Raw genomic sequence first — 20,642 nt, forward strand, 5'->3', positions numbered from 1 at the left:
CAAATAGGAAGAGAGGAAATCAAATTGTCTCTGTTTGCAGATGACATGATTATATATTTAGAAAACCCCATCATCTCAGCCCCAAATCTCCTTAAGCTGATTAGCAAATTCAGCAGGGTCTCAGGATACAAAATCAATGTGCAAAAATCACAAGCATTCCTATGCACCAATAATAGACAGAGAGCCAAAAATGAGTGAACTCCCATTCGCAATTGCTACAAAGAAAATAAAATACCTAGGAATACAGCTTACAAAGGATGTGAAGGACCTCTTCAAGGAGAGCTACAAACCACTGCTCAAGGAAATAAGAGAGGACAGAAACAAATGGAAAAAACATTCCATGCTTCATGGATAGGAATACTCAATATTGTGAAAATGGTCATACTGTACAAAGTAATTTATAGATTCAATGCTATACCCATCAAGCTACCATTGACTTTCTTCACAGAACTAGAAAAAACTACTTTCAATTTCATATGTAACCAAAAAAGAGGCTGTATAGCCTAGACAATCATAAGCAAAAAGAACAAAGCAGGAGGCATTACACTACCTGACTTCAAATTATACTACAAGGTTACAGTAACCAAAAGAGCATGGTACTGGTACCTAAACAGATATATAGACCAGTGGAACAGAACAGAGGCCTCAGAAATAATTCCACACATCTACAACCATCTGATCTTTGACAACTCTGACAAAAACAAACAATGGGGAGAGGATTCCTTATTTAATAAATGGTGTTGGGAAAGCTGGTGAACCATAGGCAGAAAACTGAAAATGAACCCCTTCCTTACACCTTATACAAAAATCAAATCAAGATGGATTAAAGACTTAAACATAAGACTTAAAACCATAAAAATCCTAGAAGAAAACCTAGGCAATACCATTCAGGACATAGGCATGGACAAAGACTTCATGACTAAAACACCAAAAATAATGGCAACAAAAGCCAAAATTGACAAATAGGATCTAATTAAACTAAAGAGGTTCTGCACAGCAAAAGAAACTACCATCAGAGTGAACAGGCAACCTATAGAATGGGAGAAAATGTTTGCAATCTATCCATCTGACAAAGGACTAATATCCAGAATCTACAAAGAACTTAAACAAATTTACAAGAAAAAGATAAACAATCCCATAAAAAAAAAAATGGGCAAAGGATATGAACAGACAGTTCTCAAAAGAAGACATTTATGCGGCCAACAAACATGAAAAAAAGCTCATCATCACTGGCCATTAGAGAAATGCAAATCAAAACCACAATGAGATACCATCTCATGCCAGTTAGAACGGTGATAACTAAAATGTCAGGAAAATACAGATGCTGGAGAGGATGTGGAAACATAGGAATGCTTTTACACTGTTGGTGGGAGTGTAAATTAGTTCAACCATTTTGGAAGACAATGTGGTGATCCCTCAAGGATCTAAAACCAGAAATACCATTTAACCCAGCAATCCCTTTACAGGGTATGTACCCAGAGGATTATAAATCATTCTACCATAAAGACACATGCACACGTATGTTTATTGCAGGACTGTTCACAAAAGCAAAGACTTAGAACCAACCCAAATGCCCAACAATGCTAGACTAAATAAAGAAAATGTGGCACATATAAACCGTGGAATACTATGCAGCCATAGAAAAGGAGGAGCTCATGTTCTTTGCAGGGACATGGATGAAGCTAGAAACCATCATTCTCAGCAAACTAACACAGGAACTCAAAACCAGACACCACATGTTCTCACTCATAAGTGTGAGTTGAACAATAAGAACACATGGACACAGGGAGGGGAACATCACACATAGGGCCTGTCGGGGGCTGGGAGGCTAGGGTAGGGATAGCATTATGAGAAATACCTAACGTAGATGACAGGTTGATAGGTGCAGCAAACCACCATGGCAAGTGTATACCTATGTAACATACTTGCACATTCTGCACATGTATACCAGAACTTAAAGTCTAATAAAAAGAAAAAAGAAGTCATTTGTTTTCATTGTCTTTCCTGCTCCTCTCTGTAAAACATACTGATTTATATGCAGTTTTACAAATGCAAATATATTCCAATCTGAAACTAGTAGATGAGAAAGCAAATGAGAATAACTTATTTTAAATGTTAAGAAGCTAATGTGTAACACATGAGCTCTTTGTAAATCTAAATCTAAAATAAATTATTAGGTGACTGATTATTTTGCAAAAAAGTCCAATTTTGTTAATTTTCAAAAGCCAACCCAGGTTAGAGTAAATTGATAGAAAGAAAATAAAACCAAAGAACATAATATTTAGAATTCTGTCATCTTCATATCTAGGGAGACTTAATACCTCATTACAAAGTTATTGATTTTGTTGCACAGAGTACAGAAGTTTTATATTACTTATCCAAGGTGATGGCATGTTTTGAGCTGAAACTGTACTTAGTCTAAACAGGTTTCTTCGAATGCATAGAATATGAAACAAAGTCCTAAATAGCTAAATGAATTCTAATAATCCCTGGTTAGAAAACATGGCACTTTTCAGATAAATGTAAACCTTTATATTTAGGTTGAAGGTAAATTTAACAGAGTGTTGCTGGATCATTTTAAAATTCTCTTCCCAAAATAGTTGATTGTCCAAAAATCAGCATGGCTTAGTACTTCATCAGAATAAATGACGGTTTAGGAACTCATCTAGTTGCTTTTATTTATTGAACGCATTTCATAAGTATGCTTGTAAAACAGACTTATAAGTCAAATATGTAATATTGATATTCAGTATAGCTCTACTTCTAGTAGTTTCAAATAATTAAATATCTTTATCTTTATGCATTTAAATATTAATAACAGAAAAACCTAGTTGCAGAAACAAGCAGACAGACAACAAGCAAACCTGTGTAAATTTTCCATTTGGCTGGAAAGGTAATTTCAGAAATGGAAAATGAAGACAAAAAAAGTTTTCTTTTTTTGAATAGGATGAAGGAGCTAGTTATAAACAAAACTTATGAAAGCAACTAGAAAATTCAGTAAAAAAATGTTAAAATCATTTATGTAAAGGCATGAGAAAGCTGCTAAAGTAAGAACTAAAAGGTCAAGATTTTGTAAAGGGGAGAATGGAGATAATGTCTGTCGACTTTCTCCATTTGTCTGGAGTTATTTGCTATTCCTAGGTTTAGGATAACAGTTGGAGAATTTAGGCTTTGCCTGGACAGAACGCAACTTCTGGGGAACAGGAATATGAATAGAACTTTTAGTAACCTCTAGCAACGGGGAAGACAAAGTTGATGCTATATAAGGTGCCAAAATTTCAGTGAGAAAAGATGAGTGGAGAACTTAACCTGACACACAGCCAGTTTTCCCTTCAAATTATTTATCCCATTCTGAAGTTGATCAAGGTAAGGAACTGAAAATGTAAGCAGAAACATTTTTAAAAGGAGATCAGAGATTTCTACTGTCCCATTGTCCTGTCCTTAAAATTAGAGTTTGAAACTTACCAGAAAATCCCCGATGAATATACCAGGTTTTTGATTTAAAGTCTTGGAAGTCTTGGCTGTAGGAGTAAGTGCGAATCAGAAGTACTAGAGTCTTATGCAAATTACTATCTTACCTTAACTCAGCTTGGACCCTGATTGTATTTTAATCATCAGCCACTACTCTGTCTGTCCAGCAAAGTGAGGAGTAAGCCATTCCTAGAGACATATAACACTACAAATTTTAAAATACATAATGTCCAGTATTGAATTAAAAAATAACCAGAGACGCCAACATCCAAAAGAAAAACAAGTAAAGACACAGTCCAAATGTTGGAGTTAATAAAGATACGTTAAAATAACTACAATTAATAGATCAAAGGAAATAAGCAAACACATTGAAAAATAGATGACATGATGGAGAATTTAACCCAGAGAAATAGCATCTATAGGTTGGGCGTGGTGGCTCACGCCTATAATCCTAGCACTTTGGGAGGTGAGGCGGGTGGATAACTTGAGGTCAGGAGTTCGAGACCAGCCTGGCCAACATGGTAAAACCCCGTCTCTACTAAAAATGAAAAAAAAAAAAAAAAAAAAAAATGAGCAGGGCGTGGAGGCACATGCCTGTAATCCTGGCTACTCTGGAGGCTACGTTATGAGAATTGCTTGAACTCAGGAGGCAGAGGTTGCACTGATCTGATATTGCGCCATTCCACTAAAAAAAAAAAAAAAAAAAAAAAAAAAAAAAAAAAAAAAAAAAAAAAGTCACCTATAAAAAGATTTACATAGGAATTCTAGAACCGAAAATTGAAAGATCTAAAATAAAGAGTTTAATAGAGGGTTTAACAGCAGGATGTCTTGAGACCAGGAGGTAGAGGCTGCAGTGAACTGTGTTCCTACCACTGCAATTCAGCTGTGGCAACAGAGTGAGACTCTGTCTCAAAAACAAAACAAAACAAAACAAAATAAAAGCAAACAAACAAAATACAGCTGAATTAAATAATTTTTAGACAGACAAAAACAGAATATTTTGGCAGCAAGACTTCACAAATTTTTTGCTTCACAAAAAAAGCAAAAATTTCTTTTTTCTTTTTTTTTTCATTAAACTTTTTTAATGGGTCTCAAAATTCTGTGACAAATTTTTGGTCAAGTTGTTTCCATTAAAAAGTACTGATTTTAAAAACTAATAACTTAAAACTGCCACACGCAAAAAAGAAAACCAAAGTGGTCCACAAAACATTCTCCTTTCCTTCTGAAGGTTTTATGATGCATTGTTATCATTAACCAGTCTTTTACTACTAAACTTAAATGGCCAATTGAAACAAACAGTTCTGAGATCATTCTTCCACCACTGATTAAGGGTGGGGTGGCAGGTATTAGGGATAATATTCATTTAGCCTTCTGAGCTTTCTGGGCAGACTTGGTGACCTTGCCAGCTCCAGCAGCCTTCTTGTCCACTGCTTTGATGACACCCACCGCAACTGTCTGCCTCATATCACGAACAGCAAAGCGACCCAAAGGTGGATAGTCTGAGAAGCTCGCAACACACATAGGCTTGCCAGGAACCATATCAACAATGGCAGCATCACCAGACTTCAAGAATTTAGGGCCATCTTCCAGTTTTTTACCAGAACGGCAATCAATCTTTTCCTTCAGCTCAGCAAACTTACATGCAATGTGAATCGTGTGGCAATCCAACACAGGGGCATAGCCAGCACTTATTTGGCCTGGATGGTTCAGGATAATCACCTGAGCAGTGAAGCCAGCTGCTTCCATTGGTGGGTCATTTTTGCTGTCACCAGCAACGTTGCCACGACGAACATCCTTGACAGACACATTCTTCACATTGAAGCCCACATTGTCCCCAGGAAGAGCTTCACTCAAAGCTTCATGGTGCATTTCGACGGATTTTACTTCGGTTGTAACGTTGACTGGAGCAAAGGTGACCACCATACCGGGTTTGAGAACACCAGTCTCCACTCGACCAACAGGAACAGTACCAATACCACCAATTTTGTAGACATCCTGGAGAGGCAGGCACAAGGGCTTGTCAGTTGGACGAGTTGGTGGTAGGATGCAGTCCAGAGCCTCAAGCAGCGTGGTTCCACTGGCATTGCCATCCTTATGGGTGACCTTCCATCCCTTGAACCAAGGCATGTTAGCATTTGGTTCCAGCATGTTGTCACCATTCCAACCAGAAATTGGCACAAATGCTACTGTGTCGGGGTTGTAACCAATTTTCTTAATGTAAGTGCTGACTTCCTTAACAATTTCCTCATATCTCTTCTGGCTGTAGGGTGGCTCAGTGGAATCCATTTTGTTAACACCAACAATTAGTTGTTTCACACCCAGTGTGTAAGCCAGAAGAGCATGCTCTCAGGTCTGCCCATTCTTGGAGATACCAGCTCCAAATTCACCAACACCAGCAGCAACAATCAGGACAGCACAGTCAGCCTGAGATTTCCCTGTAATCATGTTTTTGATGAAGTCTCTGTGTCCTGGGGCACCAATGATAGTCATATAGTACTTGCTGGTCTCAAATTTCCACAAGGAGATATCAATGGTGATACCACGTTCCCGCTCAGCTTTCAGTTTATTCAAGACCCAGGCATACTTGAAGGAGCCCTTTCCCATCTCAGCAGCCTCCTTCTCAAATTTTTCAATGGTTCTTTTGTCGATGCCACTGCATTTGTAGATCAGATGGCCAGTAGTGGTGGACTTGCCCGAATCTACGTGTCCAATGTTGATATGAGTCTTTTCCTTTCCCATTTTGGCTTTTAGGGATAGTTTTCAGGACACCTGTGTTCTGGCTGCAAACTTTTATGTAGAAAGAAAATGATCCTAGAATATGTAATTATAGGAAAGACTGACTGGCAAAGGAGAAATTCATATAGATGAATATTGACTGACTTGGATAATAAGAATAATAATTTATGCAGGGGTGTGTGTGTGTGTGTGTGTGGTTAAAATGCATGAAAACAATAGTGCAAAAGTGAAGGATATATATGGAAAGAGAGTTTTATTGTAAAGGAAGGACTAAACGTAATTTATATTAGATTTTATTTATTTAAGAATGAATATTATAATCTATAGTACCCATTAAAGAAAAGGAAAAGAAGCTATAATTAACAAATTATTAGGGGTAAAAATAGAATGGTTAAAACAAACCCAGGTTACTGTAAAAGAAAACAAGAAAGAAGATAATGAGAGCTTAAAGCAGGTTGGTCAAAGAGAAAACAAGTAACTAAATGGCAGATATGACAGTAAATATATATTAAATTTCATTCAATGAAAATGAACAAAATATTTCTAGAAAAGAGTAAGATTTGTTAGATTGGGTTAGAAAAAAACCCTCAAGTGTATGTTGCTCTTAAGAGGAACACCATAATATAAGAATATAGAGAGACTGAAATTCAAAAGATGGAATAAAAGATATATCATGTGAATATAAAGCAAAAATATATGTTGCTTTATTAATATCAAAGATGATTTTAAGTTAAAAGCATTGCTGAAGATGAAGAATGAAATTTCATAATGATGAAGGAGTAAATCAATGGGAAAATATGACCTTTCTAAATCTCTGTGCAATCAATACATAGTTTCAAACTACATATAAAGTTACCCTTCACAAAACTTCAAGAGTTGATAATACCTGCAGCTAAAACAAATCAGTAAAGATGTAGAAAATATGAACAACACAATTAACAAAGCTGGCCTAATTGACATATTGTGTGCACTACATTCAATAATGACAAAATTCAAACTATTTTCAGATGGACTGAGAGCATCTACTGAAATGACAGGAGACAATCTTTATAAAATAACATTTTGTCATCTTACTAAGGAAGTGTTTCATGCTCAATCTGCTAGGTATTCCTCGCAGAATTTCTATTAAGTTAGAAGTACATCTTTTGCAAGGAAAATGAACAAGATTCGATGGCACCTTTCTATCCTATGAGTTAATGTTGTTCATGCAATTAAAGAAGACTGCAACCCTTGAAATGAATGTCTCATGGGCTGCTGTTTCTGCAAGTGCAGACCAATGTCATTACTTTTCTAAAAAAATTTTATTTGCACAGATAGAAAGAAGATGAAAAAGTATATTTTCTTTTTAACTTAAAAAATTTACTTCCAAGTATTTATATTGCTAGTCTCTCCTTTTAGTTGTACATATATAATTTATATTACTTCAAACTGAAATTCTCTGTAGTATTGACACCGGAATTAATGTGCCTATCAGGCAGTTAGCCCAACTTACCATTAATAATGCCAAGGTCATGAGGTCCACTCTTCATTGGCCAGTGAGTACTGTATCATGCTATGCCTCTAATAAGCCTCTAAGCTTCGCCGGGCATTTTATAAAATGTGTATTGCTATAATGGGAAGTGAAATGTAAAACATAGATGGATCAGCACAACAATTAGAAAAAAAACTGCTTAAAGAGCATGCCCTTTGAATCAATAACGTCATCTTTGTTTAATAAATGCGCCCTTTAATTTATCAGAAAAGACTCACATTCATCCCTCATTAAGGAAAGACTGTGCTGCAGGCTTTGTTTACTTAGAAAACCAAATTGGAGGAAATGTTGCTAGGTTGCACTTGTATGTGGTCTCCATAATTTGCAGTAAGCAAAATACATTTGCAGCCTTGACAAAACTAGGAATTATTTCATATGTAGTAAATTACTTAAAAATGAAACCAGCAAAATTTAAGAAAAAAAAATCTGTGATTACTTGTTCTTAAAATAATCATCTCCAAAGTATAGTATTAATATATGAATTAGCTAAAATAGAGTTTAAAGTCCCCTGTATCATTGCTCTTTGGTTTTCGAGGGGCAAAGTGTCAACAGCGAAGATATGTACAGTACATTGAAATATAAGATTATACAAAGTTTGAATAAACTGATAAAATGGTAAAATAAGACATGTTAGTCTAAATAAAAGTGTATTTGATATACAAGGCTAATAATTAGGCATAATATGTAGGCATAATATGCATTTTTCAGAGAATTAATTTCACAGATTTGTCTCTGGAAATGCATGGATTTAACTAAGAACCCATTTTGAATTCTCTGGTTTCGAGTCCATATGTATCTTTGGCTAATGTACAGAGAAATGGGTAAGATTTGACATTTTAGTTTTTAATTAATTATTGCACTAAGTATCTTGCCTGAATGTACTATAGAAAGTGGAAGCAAGTGCTTCTTTGACTAAATGTCATTATTTTTCACAAGAGTCATTATTTTTCACAAACTACACCAAAGGCCAGCTGAATGGGTTACAGTTTCACAAATAATTAGACTAAATTATAAAATGTCAAAATAAATGAACAGGCATGCCCTTTGATGTGTTTTCCTTATATAAAACATTATTAATTTGCATATGGGCCAATTTACCAAATTGCCAATATTTAACTGTTCTTTTTATCATTTGTGTGAATCACCTTGTTTCCTCTATTTACGTGTTATTTACAGTTTATATAGTTGCTGTTACTAAGGTGAAATCCTGGCAGTTTTTCTTCTGCAGAAGGGAAGTTTGTATTATGTGATAATTTCTAAGTGCACAATAAAGACTATGTTTTCTATACAACATAATTTAAGCAGACATGTCAAAGATAGATCTTAACCAAAATCAGCTCCCTCTCTGGTCTGAATTTTCTCCATTAATGACTAATAGTTTAAATTTCAACATGTGTTAGTATATGTGAAAGTCCATTCCCTGAGTTATGCATTCAAAATAAGTACATGGAACCATGCACTGTTTTAGGCTTATATTTTACTAAGGAAGTGTTGCATGCTCAATCTGCTAGGTATTCCTCGCAGAATTTCTATTAAGTTAGAAGTACATCTTTTGCAAGGAAAATGAACAAGATTCGATGGCACCTTTCTATCCTATGAGTTAATGTTGTTCATGCAATTAAAGAAGACTGCAACCCTCGAAATGAATGTCTCATGGGCTGCTGTTTCTGCAAGTGCAGACCAATGTCATTACTTTTCTAAAAAAATTTTATTTGCACAGATAGAAAGAAGATGAAAAAGTATATTTTCTTTTTAACTTAAAAAATAAAGTTATTATCTCAATTAGTGGGAGCCCTTCAATGACCAGCTTCTCATTGACTCCAGTTTACTCTTTTTAATTTATCCTTCCAGCCACTGACAGCAGATTTTTGGCCCCATTGCCACACAGCCAATGATTTTGCTGAAGTCACCAATGTCCTCTGTCACTAAGCTCCTCCTTCTCAGTGGCATATGACAACATACATTTATTTTATTCACATTTGTGAGTCAGCTGAGGTTTCTCTGCTGCTCCTGGCTGGGCTTGGGGGCAGCTCTATGTGCAGATGAAATCCAAGTATGCTTCATGAGTCTGTTATTTTACTTGGCCCAGTAGGCTGTCCAGGGCATGTTCTTCTCATGACAATGGCAAAAAGTCCTAAAGGGCAAGTTGAAATATGTGAAGCTTCTTAAGGCCTAGCCTTGGAATTGGTCACTCTCACTTCTGTCCATATTTCATCAGCCAAATTAAGTTCCATGGCTGACCCCACATCAAGGAGTTGGAAAACACATTCTGTATTTTGTGTCAGGAACTGTAAAGTTACAAAGCAAAGAACATTAATGCAAGAATGGTTGATGAATTGGGGCCACACAGATAGCACGAAAGATGATTTCTTCTAGGATGTCATCCTTCTTTGATCTCTGAAATGCATTGGTTTCCCAATCTCAATTCTACTCTGCTTTCCCTCTACTTGTCATCCTTTTGTCTTGCTTCCCAAATGTTGGCATTTTATGAGGCTTCTTATCAAAATACAGTTGACCCTTGAAAAACATAGGTTTGAATTGTGTGGGTCCACTTTTATGTGGATTTAAACAAATAAATATATTGGAAAAATATGTAGAGATTTATGACAAGTTGAAAAAACTTGCAGATGAACCATGTAACATAGAAATATTGAAAAATCCAAGAAAAAATAGATATTCCCTGGGTGTATAAAATATATGTAGATATTAGTCTATTTGATCACCGACCCTCAAACAACATGAGTTTGAACTATATTGGTTCAGTTCTATGTGGATTGTTTTTTACGTCTGCTACCCTTGAGATAGCAAGACCAAGTCCTCCTCCTCCTTCTCAGCCTACTCAACAAGAAGATAGGGAATAAGACCTTTACAATGATCCACTTCTACTTAGTGAATAGTAAATATATTTTTTCTTTTTTATAATTTTCTTAATAACATTTTATTTTCTCAGGTTTACTTTGTCATAAGAATATGATATACAATAGATATGACATACAAAATATGTGTTAATTAACTGTTTATGCCATTTGTAAGTCTCCTGATCAATAATATGCCATTAAGAGTTAAATTTAAGGGAAGCCAAAAGTTATATCCAGATTTTTGACTGTATGTGGGGTCAGTGCCCCCTCACCCCCAGGTTTTTCAGGGGTCAACTGTATTTATATTCTTTTCTTGTTCTGCGAATTACCTTTCTGAGTGGTCTCATCTACTTATGGAGCTTTCTATTATCACTTCTATTCTTAAAGCACTTAACTCTTAATTTTAGATGTTTCACTTGAGTTTCAGGCTCAATTTTTTTGAGTCTATATTACATTTGTCAACCTAAAAATACATTAAGAATTTCAAACTCAGTATGCCCCAAACTAAATTGATACGTATTACAATTCCAATTATCAAGACTATTACTTCTATTTTCTTTAAATATCCTAATGGCATCATCTTGTACTTAAACACTGAAGCTTGAATTCTGGAAAACAAATGTAACAACTTTTCCTTCCACCTTCCAGATTTAATCAGCTGCTAAATCCTGTTGAGTCTACCAAATCCCTCTCCTAATATTTCCCCAGCTCTTGCTCTAATTTATTTGACAAATTTTATTATACCAATTGTTGTCAAGATATTCTGCTAAGCCATGTTAAATGCCCGGAAAGAACTTAGTCTCATAGAGGATATAAATATTAAGATATTGATAAAGTACTAAATAGTGTCCAAAGTATGGAGGGATAATTTTTAAAGGGTAAATCAGGGACAATGTGATGTTCTCTAACTAGCCTTTGAGTTATATTATATGAGATGGGTAGGATTTAGATATATAGAGAATGCAAGATAATAGGGAAAAAGAACATTCTACATAAGTGAAATTAATGATTAAAATTACAAAAGAAAATTGGAGTATTTAAAAATTAAACCCTAGGAAGGTTTAAACATAGCAAATACTTGGTTTTCTTCAAATAGTATGGGCCCAGTTGTTAAAATGGAGCAGGCAGGCATTTCCTATTCTTTCTGAGAGGGTAGGCACAATTTTATACTAGAAGTGTCAGGGTTAACAGTCTATTGGAGGGCCAATGACTGGTAGGGGTAGTGATACTAGTGGTGAGAAGATTTTAGTAGTGGTGATGCTAGTGTGTGTAAACTGTGGAGTTACATATTTTATAGCATGGAATTTCTTATGTTGTTGGATTCCAGACACTTTGCTCCCTGTCAGTTTTCTACAGCAGCTTTTAAACTTCCTAGTACTTTCATGAATTGTCCAACATGCCTCCAATGCATCATTTTTGCACTTAAGCTAATCAGTAACTGTCTCTGTGTTCTCTAGGTCCCTGTCATTGGTCAGGTTCTCCAGAAGGTGAGGGGTTCTGTGGGTGAGATTTGTTAAGGAATAGCTCTCAAGATTTAAAGATGGGTCAAGCAGACCAGGGAAAAGAGAGATCAAGCATGGACATGATTTCAGGCAAAGTCTTAAGGAGGGTAAGTTTAGCCTGCTCCCTGAGGGGAATGCTGGATTTTAAGTTACACCTTAGAGATTGTCCTCTTCAAGGCAATTGTGCTGGGCTTCCTACTTCTATGTGAATCAGTTATTGAAAAAGGCCCACTTCAGGGGTGTATAAATCTCAAGGACACTTCTGTATGTCTGCTTATTTAAGCAAAACCGTTTCAGCAGTCCAATGGCAATCCTCAGGAAGAAGTGCAGGTGCAGACTGTAGGCAAAAGCACAGAGACTACAGAGGAGAAAAAGAAGGATGCACAGAAATGACTAGAGACGGAGACAGTTTCTAGATGAAGCAGTGATAGTGCTTGCTATAGACTATACCTGATTTTAAAAAAAAGATCATTGAGGTTTCAGATAATGTGCTTTTATGGAATGATGAATCTTCATTTGGTTATCTGTCCTACTTGGGGATGAAAATAATAAAAATGCTGTTAGTATCAAGGAATTTTCATATGAAAGACCACAGAGAGAGGTGGTGCAGAGAGAGGTGGCATGAAATAATGGTTAAAAGCATAGACTGTGAAACCTAACTACATCAGTCAAATATCACCTCTGTGATTTCTAGAGGGTGATCTTTGTAAATTACATAACAGTATCTCAGTTCCTTCATGAGTGAAATCAGGGTTAATTATTGTACCTACATCAGAGTTTTTGTGAATGTTAAATCAGTATTTTTTCAAGACTCACAACAGTGTCTGGCTTATAGTAAATATTAAAAAGTATTTAATAAACAAATTCAGTGGTGAAATAGCTGATTTAATTATGATCTACAACTTCCTAACAATTTCTCTGCTATAGCATATTACAAATAGCATGATCTAAGACAGATGTACTTGAATACTGGAAAATAAAGATTCTGATCATATAAACATATAATTTTTTGACTACCTGGCATAATTGTTTTTTTTGCATTGGGGAAAGGGGTTCCTATAGTACTAGTCTCGAAGGGAAGAAGAATCTTGCCTTCCATTTTCTTCTGTTTGATGGCTAAGATGCAGATAGATTAGCCAGGTTCACTAATTAGGCACATGACTTTGATTCTGGAGAAAGTGACTAACACTGCTAGGAGAGGGAAGAATGTTCCTGGAAGCAATGGTGGTGTTAAGGTTGGGCATGCACTATAGCAGTGTCTGAAACACACTAATCCTCCAGAATGTATTAGTTATGTTTTTGGCATCCACTTTCCCATGACTCCTGTTCATTTTCTGAGCTTGGTTCTCCAGTCTTCCCAATTGATCTGTGATTTGCCCAAGATTCCGCCAATAAATTCCTTTGATGGTTCAGTTAGCCAGCCTTGATTCTGTTACTGCAACCAAGAACTCATGTTGCTCACAAGCCTTGACTTGGAGAAACATGTGGAGAGGGAAAGAATATGAGATTAAATATAGAGATTCTATTTAACAGAAAGTCTGGTTTTAGGTGGTTGGTTTTTTTTTTTTTTTTTTTTTTTTTTTTTTTTTTTTTTGTCAGAGGTATGCCTACATGCCTTGTTGGAATTAGGTCTTGAAATTTCAAAATTGCTTCTTTGGTCATCAGAGTCATGTTTATAATTTTATTCAATTCTTGTTTTTACAGTTATCAATGACCAATATAACTCTTGCAAATATGTATGTATTAAATTCATTTTTTCTTGTATCATTACAAAAAATAGAATATTAACAAAAACATTTTTTCTAATAATCATTTGATTTTATTATTACTGTACTTTGAATCATTGACATATCAGGTCACAGGTTCTTGGACCAGATTGCCTGGATTTAAAATCTTGGTGTACTATTTACTACTTCACTAATTTCACTAAGCCTCTATTTGCTTAATGAAAAAACTGGAATTCTGTCTGCAAATTCTTCATAGGATAGTTGGAAAGCTTAAGTGAGTTATTATGTGAGAAGAGCTTAGAAAGAGGCCTGACTCAGTAAAAATTTTAGAAGAGGCTGTTATTATTATTTGCTAGCCAATTTGTACCACTATATAACATTGTCTTAAGTTCATTTTTATAAGTAATTTCACATACTTAGCTTGTCTTATAATCCACAAACCAGATCTCTGGTTAATTTGCTATCTATTTAACATGATCTTTTTTGACCTTCATACATCTTTTTCAATAAATCTTATGCTGTACCTGCAATAGTTAATATCTAGATAGTATATTCACTTAAGTCAGGGTTAAAATTGGCCACAAATATATTCCTCCCATATTTTTATATACTTAAATCTGAGCCCTTTTCCAGTATGCTTAAAATATTCCTGAAGCAGTTAATGTCTAGGAATTAAGTACAGAAATGATTTATACAATTAAATGGGATAATTCAGTTTTATTTTGGAAGTGCTACACATAGCATTTTAAATTCAATAAAACTTTGAGATTGGCTTTTAAGAAATTTCAGTGTGTTCCATTTTATAATACTGAATGGCAGGTTAACGTTGTAATGTGATATAGTTAATGTACAGACTATTTTGACTGAGGCTCTATTATATGAAACAAGATGGAAAACTCCATATGGAATAAACTAAGTACTTTATCCAGTTGCAAGAAAGTGTATAGAAAAACTTCAAGGTCAGAATTTACACTATTTTTCACTTCTAGCTGTCAAATAGCATTTTAAAAACACACTCAACACATTTTATCCTCCAGGAAACACAAATCCTGAAGAAGAAAATGTATCCAATTCACAATTCTGTCCCAGCTTCAAGGGTAAAGTAATATAGAAGTGTTCTGGAAACCTTAGGAGATGCAACAAAGTGAAACAAGAGTAGGCTGTTCAGAATTAAGAACAAGATATTTTCATAAGTGTATCTTGTAACAAAAAACCCAAAGAGTATAATTCCTCATGTATTGAGTCATTGTCATATGAATATAACTTGTTCCATTTTGTTTCCCTGGTGATACTGAGGGGTTGAACTATATAACACAAACCAAATTAAGTTTTGTTATTTAGTTGCTAATGTGGGCCGAGTGTCAGCAGGGCAAAAGGTTATGAACAACAGTGCAAAGAAACTAAAACACAGTTGCTGTCTCTGACTTATTTTAATATTTTCACATTTAATAAGATAAAATATAAAAAATTAAAATAGACAATATTTTAATATTTTCACATTTTAAAATTGTACAAAGAGACTGAAACATGGTTTCTGTCTCTGAAATATTTTAATGTTTTCACATTTTCTTTCAATGCCTTTTGGAAATTTAAGGTACAAGAAGCAACTCAAGGGCCAGACTGAGTTGATGTATAAGTGTCCTAAATCATATGGGTGTTGTTAGAAGCATTTTCTAAACAATGGTACTGATATTTAAACATTAAATATTACCATGCATATCATAATTCTGGTGCTTATTGTGAAACTAGCTTCTATTCAGATTACAGTGTCAGTGTGGTGGCAGATGTAATCACTCAGATCAGAGTTCAAATCCCAGGTTTATTTTTTAGCTAAGTGAATTTGGTCATAGTATTTACATTTTATAATCTAAGAATGACTACTGAAATATTGTTGTACTGTCATCAAACAAGTGTATAAAAAACATCCATAGTATCATCCATAAATGAGGCACACAGACATTTGTAACTGCTATTACTATCATAATTATTTATAAAGATTTCTGAAAAACCTACTAGTGTTTTATTAATACATATATCTGATAGTAGTTTGTCCTGTTAAAAATAGATGAAATACATTTTATTATTATAAAACTCTAAATTTTAAAAATTATTTCAAGAAATAAAATTTCCTTAGCCTAGGGAAGGAATTTTCAGTAAAGTTTTATTTAATAGTTAGATAGTAAAAGCATGCCTATTGATACTAGGGAAAAATTAAAATCTCCAATAAAAACCCTTAGTATTTAACATTTTCTGAGGCTTCTAGCAAATACATCAAGTCAACAAAGATAGATGAGTTAGAAATATGAGAAAGGAAAAAAGGACAAATAATGTTTTCAGGCAATATTATTTCTGAACATGATATTTAGAAGCCCAAGAGATTTAACTGGTGAGAGTTCCAACTTTAGTACTGTCACAGAGCTTGCTGGTTTTAAAGACTGGAATGAATGACAACTCAATCCATGATCAATTCTGTTTGATACAGGGTAATGAGCAGATGAAACTCACTAGTTCCTCACTGAAGAAATATATTCCCCAAATAATAGGATGAAATAAATATAGCTTCATTATAACACCACAAATTACAGATTTCCTAGGAATAACTGTTTAAAAAGGGATGCGAAATATATTTTAAAAATACAAGTTTATTAATGGGCTAAAAATAATCTATCTAAATAGGGAAATATACCTTATCCATATAAGGGAGGATACAATATACTCAAGAAGACAATAATTAGTTTGTGAATCAAATTAAGCTCCAATAAAAATTCTAACAAGTTTTTGGTAGAACTTGACCAGATAATCTTAAATCCATATAGAAAAGACTCAATAGCCAAGATCGTCCTAAAAAAGAACCAGGCAGTAGGAATTATGCTATCATAGGTTAAGATATTATAAAGATATCATTCCTTAAAATCATAGAGTATCAGCACAAGAACAAATACTCTATCAATAGAGCAGATACGTATTCATATACAAAATCATGTTATATAAGTTTATAATAAATATATTTTATCAGGTCTGTGGAGAAAGCGATTTATTCAATAGATGCATACTTGCATAATCATACTGCATTTGTACAATTTACTCCACATGATTAAAAGAAACTCCTATTTCACACCATTCATGAAATAATTTTCAAATGAATTATAAACCTAAACATTAAAAAACATAAAGTATTAGAAACTATTATAATTAATATGTTTAGGAATTTGGGAGTAAAGGAAGGCTCTGCTTAAACAAGATATAAAATACAAAAACCTGTGTTAACATAAATAATAAAAGACATAATAACAAAAGGAAATAAATGATACATGGGCCAATATAAAATTTTAAAACTTATTTATCAAGAATAGTACATCAATGATACAAAAATACAGATGACTCACTGGAAGAAAATATACACAAAAAATAATATCACAATTAAATAAATTAATTATAAAGAAATGATTAGTACTTGAATAGAAAAGTAGTAGATGATATAACTGGGTAACTCATAGAAAAGGAAATGGAAATGGCCAATAAGTATATACAAGGATGTTCAATATCACTAATAATTAAGAACATACAAAGTATAACAAGTGAGATATTAATTTTTTACATATTAGAATAGCAGAAATTGAAGCTTGATGATAGCAAGATCTGGCAAAGAAATGGTAAAAAGAGTATTCATTGATGGTTATCATGTAAAATTCCACAGTCATATGTAAGGCAATTCATCATTATCTCTTCAAATCCAAAAGTACATACATTCCATGATACAGTAATTTTACTTCTTAGCATCTGTTTTACAGGAATACCCACCAGTTTCCACAAGGATGGTCATTGCAGTATTATTTCCACAAGAATGAGGTTCATAACAAAAAATGAAAACATCTTAAATGTATCAATATGGGTATGGCTAAATAACTATACTTGATCCAGTCTGTGGATTGCAATGCACAAATGAATAAGAATAATGAAAATCCTTGAATGTCAACATCAGCATAATGACTCTCATACAAAACAAGTCAAACAAACAAAAAACACAAAATAATGTTATATATTTCTTGTTGAGAAACTTGTGTGTGTGTGTGTGTGTGTGTGTGTGTGTGTGTGTGACTGAATGGAACATAGAGTCACCAGAAATTCTTCATATTACTTCAATGAAAATAATCATTTATTAATTTTGTCAAAATAAACGTATTTTAAAAATATATTTTAAATTATAAATTCACAGAGAAAAAAATCATTCAAAAAATTATAAATTTAAATTATAAATGTTAAATTATAAAATATATTTAATATATTTTAAAATATACTGTATATATTTTAAACATATATACAGTAATATATTACCTCAAAGGGGTCATTTAAAAAATTAAACTAGCCACAGTAATTATCATAGTTCTGGGTACGTAATAGTGGTTGTCCATTCAATGGCAACTCCTTTCCCACATGTATAAATAAATACATAAAAGTTCCTAAATATCTATTTTTAGGACATTTACCATTTGATAGAAATTCAGACAATAGTGATTATCATGAAGAACATGAATTTAGGAAATATTTCTTTGTTATTAATTGATTTGGATTTGACTCTGTTCACCTAAGTCTAAAAATGTAATATAATTTTGAAGAATTGTGGTAATTTAAAACAATTGGCTAGGAGAAAAAAAGAAAATCGTTTTCAGTATTGGTTATAATTTTACAGTATGTATATATATATGAATTCACTGTGTGTATATGTAAATTTAAATATATATATAAATTATTTACAGTATATATAAAATTATAGAGGATTGTGTATTATGAATGATCATCAATGAATTGGATGGACACTCAGTTCCTAAGTGTAGGTAACTACAGATGACTAAGCAGTACAGTAGTAGGTTGCCATCTATCATTATTTGCTCATGGCAATCATTCTCAACCTGGATTGCACATAAAATTATTTGGTGAGTTTTTAACAAAACAGTGATGCCAAAGCCTCCCCCTCCACCCAGATAATCTGATTGATGCCCAGGAAATGGTAATTTGAAAAGATACTAGATTTGATTGTATGGCCAGTGTGAAGAATCATGGCTTTGTGGGAAACCTGTGCAGGATTTTAAATAGGGTATAGACTTGTTAACCTATAGTAGTCTTTCCTTAATCAGAGTACTTTCATTATGTGTAGACAAAACCTCCATTTTTTTAGTTGATTATCTCTGAATCACCATTAATAATAATGGCATTTTATTCCAAAATAAATTATAACAGGATTTTTGAATGACAATATATTATATAAGAAATTATTTGAAATGTAAAAAAATCAGATACAGCTCTAAAAGTTATCTGATTACTGAGCACAAACATAATTATAATGCATGCATATCACTAAATATGATGTGACAAATTTCTATCTCCTCACCTAGAAATATTATTATTTCATAATCACAAATTGAAAATTCCATCTTAAGATGCAAATATTTTTTATCAGTTGGCTTATAATTATTTTAATTGAATCAATTAAATGGCATTTGCACAAATGATTATGAGGTATTATGCATGCATTACAGCAAATGAACTTTAAGGTAATGTGTAAAATAACTATGGTAGAAATATTAAGTTGGAATATTTTAATGCCTTTTTAAGTATAGCAATATACTATAAGCACAAAATGTTGAATACCATCACTCTTATTCCTGATTAAAATGTAGTTAGCTGTAGCCAATAAAATAATACTTAAAGTTTAAAAGGAGATTTGTTCTTATTGTTTTGTTTTTAAATGGTAGCAGCAATATAGGTGAGATTATAGAAACAAAATGCTGATTTGATTTTAAGAGAGATACTTAGGCTTGCTTTATGATGCTCAAAATAATTACCAGAATGAATATATCCTACATAAATACAATTCCAATGGCAATATCTTTTAAAATCCCTGTGATTTTAATGATCAAATCATTCTTTTTACCACAGGTAAATCTGATATTTGAAACAACAAAATTGTAAAAATGCTTTTTATCTATGTAGAGGTTTTTATTCCATAACAAAACTCGGTGTGGGTTTTTGGGTAGACAGAATAATGAGCTACAAAGATATCAGGATCTCAATCTCAGAACCTATGGATATGTTATCTTACATGGCCAAAGCGATTTTACTGATGTGATAAAGTAAAAGATCTTTAGATGGGAAGCTTATCCTGAAATTTCCAGGTAGGCCCAATGTAACCACAAGGGTTCTTGAAAGAGGAGCTTCTTTCAAGGGCTCTTGAAAGGTAAAAATCAAAGTTAAATAAAGGAGATAATGATGGAAGTAAAAGATGGAGTGTTACAGTTGGAAGACAGAGCAAGGGGCCACGATCCATGGAATGCAACTGGCCTCTAAAAGTGGGAATTTTATTTTTTTTTCTGTAGAAACTCCATAAGGAATGCAGGACTGACCACACTTTGATTTTAGCTCATAACACTTATTTCAGACTTTTAACTTCCAGAACTGTAAGGGAGTTGTTGTTTTAAGCCACCAAGTTTCTGATAATTTGTTACAGCAGCAATAGGAAACTAAAACAGGTTTCAACATGCATTACATGATTTGTTTCTATTTATTATATTTTTGAGATATATAATTATTTCTCAAAATAAGAGGTCAGGCAATACCAACCCAATAGCAAAGCCTTAATATTGTCTCCTACATCCCTGTAAACGATACTGGTTTTGATCTTTTTGTTCAGGTCAGGAGTTCAGGGCCAGCCTGGCCAACATGGTAAAACCCCGTCACTACTAAAAATACAAAACATAGCTGGGAGTGGTGGCTGGCTCCTGTAATTCCAGCTACTCGGGAAGCTGAAGCAGGAGAATTG

The 20,642-nt window shown here is 33.6% G+C and overlaps 2 pseudogenes across 2 annotated transcripts; both read right to left on the bottom strand.

Annotated features, from left to right (window-relative positions):
• Positions 1-4,539: 4,539 nt before the first annotated feature.
• Positions 4,540-6,253, bottom strand: LOC104654383 (annotated as a pseudogene). Its single transcript, XR_746820.2, has one exon. The product of XR_746820.2 is annotated as an elongation factor 1-alpha 1 pseudogene (transcript).
• LOC115896528 lies at positions 5,730-6,253 on the bottom strand (annotated as a pseudogene). The gene has a single exon (XR_004056435.1). The product of XR_004056435.1 is annotated as an elongation factor 1-alpha 1 pseudogene (transcript).
• Positions 6,254-20,642: the final 14,389 nt, after the last annotated feature.

This window comes from Rhinopithecus roxellana, chromosome 3 (assembly GCF_007565055.1).
Source record: "Rhinopithecus roxellana isolate Shanxi Qingling chromosome 3, ASM756505v1, whole genome shotgun sequence".
Lineage (NCBI taxonomy): Eukaryota > Metazoa > Chordata > Mammalia > Primates > Cercopithecidae > Rhinopithecus > Rhinopithecus roxellana.